The following is a 7,594-nucleotide window of genomic DNA, read 5'->3' as shown; positions in this document are numbered from 1 at the left end:
ATTGAGTACACCAGTGATACCATTTGATTTTTCCCCCATTGGGTCTATAGTTCTTCAACATTATCGCAAATATTTCTTAAAATGTATTTGGATTCAGTAAAAGTTAAAAAGTTGGTTTCTTCCTACCTGCCCGCCTCGTGGGTTGGTGAGAATGAGGGCCCTTCGCAGACCTGCCTGTAGGCATCTCCAGGTGGAGCCGGAGAGGGAGTCCCTGGGTGCAGGCGGACCTGCCCGCCGTCCTCACGTCCTCACTGAGCTGGGTGACAGACCCCGGCACTCTCCTCCCACCACTAATATTTGTGGATAAAGTCCTATTTAAAGTGCAAATAAATATCAACAGCAACTTAATTTTTATTATACAAAGTTGGAAAGGATAGGAAGCGCTAAGGAGATTTTAAAATCACTCATAAATCCAACTTCTACAGGAAAGCATCCTGGTGCATTTTCAGTGTCTGTCTCAGCAGTCAGTCCTTGTTCTGTGTGTCAAGATAACACTGCCCAGCATATGGGACTATCAGACAGGTTCACAGTGAGTAAAAGATTGTGAGTCAAAAATCACATAATTAAAAATCACAGACTAAACTACAGGGTGGGGGCAGGCGTGGGTCCGATTCCTCATCCCTAGGTCATAAGGACGGTGGGGACGGTAAGAAAGATGGCCTTTCCAACAGAAGAACCTGGGAAGTGTCTCAGGGTCCAAAAGAAGTTCAGAGGCTGCTGACCAATAGGTTCCATTGTTGCTGGTGAGCCTGTGACACCAAAAAGAAGCCATTCTTTAGCGAATGCTGCACTAACCAGGAACATAGGAGGGAGCTGGGGTTGCTCATACCAAGTCTGAATGCAGCCCAAGGAGTAAGGCTCAGTCATTCTATGTGATCACAGGACCCATTTTTGTTGTTTTAACCTGAGGAATGGCTCAGTAAAAATGTAATTTTGAAATAGATCCCCTACTTATGGATTTCCAAATATTTTATAAACTGGGATGTGAGGAGTAATTGTGAACAATTCTTTTTACTCCAAAAAAAACTGTCTTTATTAAATAGTCTTTAAAAACTAATCCTAAATTGGTGATCTTCACTGGTTAGAGAGGAGTGTTATTTCATTTACATATAAGGTAATAAAAACACAAAAACAGGAGTCCAGGTTCATAATAATTTTAATTTCTATTCACATGTATTACATTTGAAAGAGGTCAAGATTTTTTGGTGTGTGCAGACCAAGGAAAAATATATAACCACTAGAGGCACAGTGCATGAAATTCGTGCACTTGGGGGGGATCCCTTAGCCTGGCTTGTGCCCTCTCACAGTCTGGGAGCCCTGGGGAGATGTCTGACTGATCGCTTAATGGGCCTAAGCCGTCAGTCAGACATCCTTAGCATTGCCACGGAGGTGGGAGAGGCTCCCACCACTGCTGCTGTGCTTGCCAGCCGTGAGTCCGGCTTCAGGCTGAGCAGTGCTGCACACTGACCATCAGGGGGCAGCTTCTGCATCGAGTGTCTGCCCCAGCGGAGAGGGCCCGGCAGTGGCGGAGTGCAGACCTGGGTGCCTCGGGGTGCTGAAGGGGAAGGGTGTTCGACTGCGTGCTATTGTTGTGGGCACCCCTGGCAGGGGTGACAGGGGAAGAGATCGGGAGTTGGAGGTGCGGGTTGCAGCTACCCTCGAGGCTGGGGTCTTCTCCCTGTCTGGTCAGCCTACCTGTCCCTTCAGGGGTGCGGGGGCTGGGGTAGGGTGTCCCCCTGTCACCCTGGAGGTGCGGGGGCTGGGGTAGGGTTTCTGTCTGTGCCCCCGTTGGTGTGGGGGCTGGGGTAGGGTTTCTGTCTGTGCCCCCGTTGGTGTGGGGGCTGAGGTAGGGTGTCTACCTGTCCTCCTGGCAGTGCAGGGGCTAGGGTAGGGTATCCTTCCATCCCCCCCTGAGAGTGTGGGGGCTGGGGTAGGGTGTCCATCTGTCCCCGCAGTGGTGCAGGGGCTGGGGTAGGGTGTCTGTCTGTGCCCCCATTGGTGCAGGGGCTGAGGTAGGGTGTCTGGCTGTCCCCCTGGGGGTTTGGGGGCTGGGGTAGGGTGTCTGTCTGTCCCCCTGGCAGTGTGGGGGCTGGGTAGGGTGTCCGTCTGTTCCCCTGGGGGTTTGGGGGCTGGGGTTGGGTGTCTGGCTGTCTCCCTGGGGGTGCGGGGGCTGGGTAGGGTGTCTGTGCAGGGGAATTGGAAGAGCTCCCCATGGCCGCTTCCTCTTCCTTCTTTGCAGTCCGGGCTCCTGTCAGGCGCTCTCCTCAGACCCCCGGGAACTTGGCTCCTGCCGCCCACCTCCTGCTGGTCTGTCAATATGCAAATTGGTTGTTACTGGGACACCATAAGAGACAATTAGCATATTACCTCTTTATATGTACAGATAGTATTTCTTTTTAAATAAAGTAGTTTTGTTATAAACAGCAGTATTAATTCCTGTAATTATTGATATTTAAATAATTCAAGCCATATTCCCCTTTATTTTGCTAATTTTTATAGGAATGTTTTTCCAAAGAACACAAAGGAATGAGCAAAAATCACATTAAGAGTGTTCATATGATTCCCTGGTATTTTTAGTATAATAGATATTTCTAAAATATACATAAAATGTTTACCTCTTCAAGTCCTTTTCTCCTACACATTAAAATATTATTCCATTTTAATTGATCATTAGTGGTAATGTTTCCTAAGAATTCAGCTTTCAGATTTTTTTCTTCCTGGCATATTTCTCAGATCATCAATTATTAACAAACATTTAACTAAATCAGTTGAATTTTATTTAAAGAAATTTTTTCATAAAGTGAGTTGCCTTAGAAATACAAGGAACCTTTTTTTTTTAAAATATATTTTATTGTTTTTTTTACAGAGAGGAAGGGAGAGGGATAGAGAGTTAGAAACATCGATGAGAGAGAAACATCGATCAGCTGCCTCCTGCACACTCCCCACTGGGTATGTGCCTGCAACCAAGGTACATGCCCTTGACCAGAATCGAACGCGGGACCCTTGAGTCCGCAGGCTGACGCTCTATCCACTGAGCCAAACCGGTCAGGGCAAGGAACTTTTTTTTTTTTTAATATATTTTATTGATTTTTTACAGAGAGGAAGGGAGAGAGATAGAGAGTTAGAAACATCGATGAGAGAGAAACATCGATCAGCTGCCTCCTGCACATCTCCTACTGGGGATGTGCCCACAACCCAGGTACATGCCCTTGACCAGAATCGAACCTGGGACCTTTCAGTCCGCAGGCGGACGCTCTATCCACTGAGCCAAACCGGTTTCGGCAGGAACCTTTTTTAATAACAGATTTCACCATATTGCCCAGACAGAATTACCACAATGGGACAAATTATATACCTGATTTTCTTAGATGGTCAAATGTATTTGTCCCAACTCAGTGGGTGAATTTCTCATTGCCAAGTAGCCTATAATGCTGCAGTTTTTTAAATTTTAGTTCTTTATAAATGAGTCATGTGGTCTGTGTACATGGAGCCCTTCCCAGGAGACCGCGACGTCCTGAAGGCGGGCTGTGCCTAGTTTTCCCCATGGCACCCACCGCGGCACGGGCACCCGGGTCTTAGGGGGGAGGGAAGGAGAGGTTTACGTGAGCACTCTGTGCTCCTGTCAGCATTTCATACAACACAAGAAACGATCCTTATTCTTCATGTCCAGCTTCTTTACCTTCAGTATCCGATTTTGTTAGGCAGGTGCATTAGTTTCAGCTGCCATAGCCAATTGCCACAAACTGGGTGGCTTAAAAAATATAGAGGTTTCTTCTCAGACAGTTTTGGAGGCCAGAAGTCTGAACTCAGGGTACAGGCTGGGCCATGCTCCCCGGGACTCCTGCCCAATCTCACAGTTCTCAAACTGTGGGTCGTGACCCCTTTGGGGGTCGAACGACCCTTTCAAAGGGGTCGCCTAAGACCATTGGAAAACACATATATAATTACATATTGTTTTTATGATTACTCACTATGCTTTAATTATGTTCAATTTGTAACAATGAAAATACATCCTGCATATCAGATATTTACATTATGATTCATAACAGTAGCAAAGTTACAGTTATGAAGTAGCAACGAAAATAATTTTATGGTTGGGGGTCACCACAACATGAGGAACTGTATTAAAGGGTCACGGCATTAGGAAGGTTGAGAATCACTGTCTTAGAGGAATAAATTATTTTTCTAATGTTTGGAAGTCACTGTTAAACACTGTTATTTTCTTCTATTGAAAACTCTATTATAAAACATATCCGTCTGAGTGACTGATCCTCTGATTCCCATAAGTATTTGCCATCCCTGCTTGTCCCCCATCCCCTACTCCTTTCCTCCTCCACATGGCAACAGAATAACCACGTGGCCAGGTGGGCGACCGCATGGCTGACGTGTGTCTGCCCTCCAGGCTCAAACCTCCCCTCTCCTGGGCTGTTGGGAGGGTGGGACAGCCAGCTTCTGACCCATCCCAAGCCCTTCTCCATCAGCCCCATCAGGAAGGAAGTCGGACCTTCATCCTCCCACTCCTGTGTCTCCCTCAGCTGGTCAGGACTTAGGTGGTGAGGAGAAGGAGTTACTTAGTAACCGCCTTAGCGACCAAGTGTATTAGGAAGCTTTTATTTCCCACATGATTTGTGAGCATAAAACAGTGAATCGGAAAAGCTCCTAAAAGGCCGCAGCCAAAGATATGATCAATGTGTAGTTAAAGGAAAGGTAACACTCTGTCCCGGGGGAGAGGGACTTATTTTCAGTTTAGACCCAAACTGCAAGTTACTCTTCTGGTCAAAAGGAGCAAAATACAATTAGCGACCTGACCCACCCCACGCCCTCCCTGCCCCCAGGGGCAGGACACACACCTGAGCTTTGTCATTCTGAAAAGCTACCCAGGCCTCCATGGCCTATCAACTCCTCAAGCACTTTAACTCCTCCTGGAAGGAGCAGGATATAAGTAAGTGTCTACTCACCTTCCAGCATCCAGCTCAAGGGTCGCCTTCGCTGCAGAACCGAGGGGTCCCCGACTCCCAGACCTCGTCATCCCTTCCTCTGTGCCGTCGCGTGTAACACGCGTGCTGCGCAGTTTGCCTCTCACATGGGAAGACGGGCCCTCGGGGCAGAGTCTCTCCTCCAGTGTGTCCACTAAAATGCCAGTCCCAGATGCTCCTGTGAGTGTGGAGAAGTGAGGACCCGTCTCACTCGGCGGCTGAGCAGACACGCCTGCCTACTCCTGTGCTGCTCTTTTTTCACTCCTTTCTTTTAACTGGAGACGGAGCCTCCTCTTCTTCCTGTTCAGTGAGATCATGGGCTTGAGAGGGGGAAGCATGACGCTGTGAGGGGTGCCCAGCTGGGTCCCCAGGCCCCAGTCAGCGGAGGATGCCTTTCTCCCTCACATGTACCCAAAGAACGAGTCTCGACAACAACCCAAATTTTAACAATGTTCTCTAATCACATATTTTCTTTCCGTCTTAATTTATGAGAAGAGTTGAAAAACTGAAAGTACTTGGTAATATTGAACATATGATTTTGTATATGGTGCTTCAAAAAGAAGGGATTTTTTCTGTAGAAATAACATCAGTCCCTCATTGCAGTGGAATATTTGACTTTTCCTTTTTCTTACTTCATAAACAAACACATGAAGGGCACATTCAATCCTGGTTTTCTCCCTAATGTCCCAGATGGTGGTAACGTGGTGGGTAGTGCGCAGCTCTCCATTCACAGCACCTGTACGGTCACAGGGACAGAACTGCCAGGCATGGCGGGCCATCCGCTACCACTTTTCTAACTGAACCCCGAGGTTCTATTTTCTGTGAAATTGAAACTGGAAACAAATCTTTGGACAATTCTGACCTGGAAGTCCTGTCTGTAGGTCAGCCTCTAACTTTCCATAACCAGCTGAGCAAACAGCTGACACAGGGGTGCCCCTGTCCTCTGGTCCTTCCCGTTAAGATCCACTTCTTCTGGTCAGAGATGCAAAGAGCAGCGAAGGCAGAGAGGAAGCCGGTGCAGGGAAGGGGCGGGACAGCGGCAGCAAGCAGTGAGGCAGACCAGGCTGGGCAGGTGAGCGTTTCCCGCCACAGCTGACGCTGGAAGGAGCTGCCGAGAGTGGTCATGTTCGCAATTAGCAGGGGACTGAGAAGGACCGCAGGGCCGAGCCAGTGCCACAGCCAGGAGCAGTGCTGGAGCTCCTGGACTCACCCCTCCCCGGTCCCCGCCATCCTCCTCTTGGCACCCTCGCACATGCCTTGTAGGGAGCTCATGTTCGCTCTTCACAAGGGACTGTAACTTCCTCTTGTGAAGTGGAACTTTCACAATTCTGTGAAAAATAAATTGTCCTGGGGCAAGGCTGAGTGAGAGCGTCCCATTAGGGTCCGTGTTGCCCTGCCCAGAGCTCCCAGTCCAGGGGAGGAGGTGGAGTTTGTGTGGGAACGGCCATTGGGTCAGGGGGAGCTCCTGGCATAAGAGGGAGCCAACCATAGGCTGGTGGGGAGCCCAGACGGGGCTTAGAGCAAAAGGCTCTTGTAACTGGACTGTCTGTCCTCCTGCTAAATGTGGGTTAGACTTACCAGTCGGCAGTGAGAGAGCAGCCCACAAGAGGGAAAGAACAGAGACAAGATGGGGAGGGAATAGAATCGCTTGTTTTTGAGGTGCCCGGGTTCCTCACACGTCCACACACAGCCTCACCTTGCAATGAGGGGGCTCCGGCCTCTCCTTCTTGCATGTGAAATAGCCTGTCATTCACATCCCTCGGAAGTGACCCAGATCTGCTCTGGCGACAAATAAAACGCTCCGACCTCAGCTGCTTAAAACAGCCCAGGTTTCCTTCCCTTTAAATGCCCAGCGCGAGGCATCACCCCCTCCAAGGTGCAGAAGCGAGGGCACGGGGCCTTCTCGATGCCGCGGCAGACAGCGTCCCGGGAGGTCGTGTGTAGCAACCTGAACAAGAACAGGGCACGCGCGCACCCGGGCTTTCCCTGCTGCGCGCTCCCGTCCGGTGTCAAAGGCAATGATCGCGCGTGGAGTTGCGCGGACTCTCCAGTCTCACGGACACGACTAAGTCTGCGTCTGCTCACCACCGCCCCAGCACTACCCCCGGAGGAAGAAGCCCCGGTGTTACGGCTTTTTAATTGAATTTACTGGGGTGACATTACAATTATGTAGGTTCAGGGGAACAATTCTATACACAGCGTCTGTTTGTTGTACTGTGTCCTCCCCCCAAGTCAGCTCTCCTTCCGTCACCGTTTACCCCTTCACCCTCCCCCCCTTCCCTCGGCGACGGCCGCCTCGCTGTCCGAGTCCGAACGCTGCTGCTGCTGCGGCCCCGCCTTCCCCGCCTCCCCCTGGCCCCCAGCGGGGAATGTCTGACTCCTCGGCCGCCTCCCACGTCCAGTCTGGCGCCACCTGTAGACGCTCGTCTCTCGGCTCCGCCCGGGCGGCCTCCGTCTCCCGTGGTCTCCCGCCCGGAGACCCCCATCGGCGGGAACCCTCATCACCCGCACCCAGTGTTTTCGCCGGCACCTGACCGCCCGTCCCCAGAGCGTCTGTCCCGCGCCGGCTGCCGGGAGGGACAGGGTGACTGGGAACGGGGCCCGGCCGCTGGTACGCG

At 50.5% G+C, this 7,594-nt stretch overlaps 1 pseudogene; it reads right to left on the bottom strand.

Annotated features, from left to right (window-relative positions):
- Positions 1-1,145: 1,145 nt before the first annotated feature.
- On the bottom strand, positions 1,146-7,261 carry LOC106694508 (annotated as a pseudogene).
- Between the last annotated feature and the right edge of the window lie 333 nt (positions 7,262-7,594).

The sequence above is a fragment of the Myotis lucifugus genome, unplaced genomic scaffold (genome assembly GCF_000147115.1).
Source record: "Myotis lucifugus unplaced genomic scaffold, Myoluc2.0 scaffold_490, whole genome shotgun sequence".
Lineage (NCBI taxonomy): Eukaryota > Metazoa > Chordata > Mammalia > Chiroptera > Vespertilionidae > Myotis > Myotis lucifugus.
Note: the sequence above shows the minus strand (reverse complement) of the source record. Positions and strands in the feature narration are given on the sequence as shown.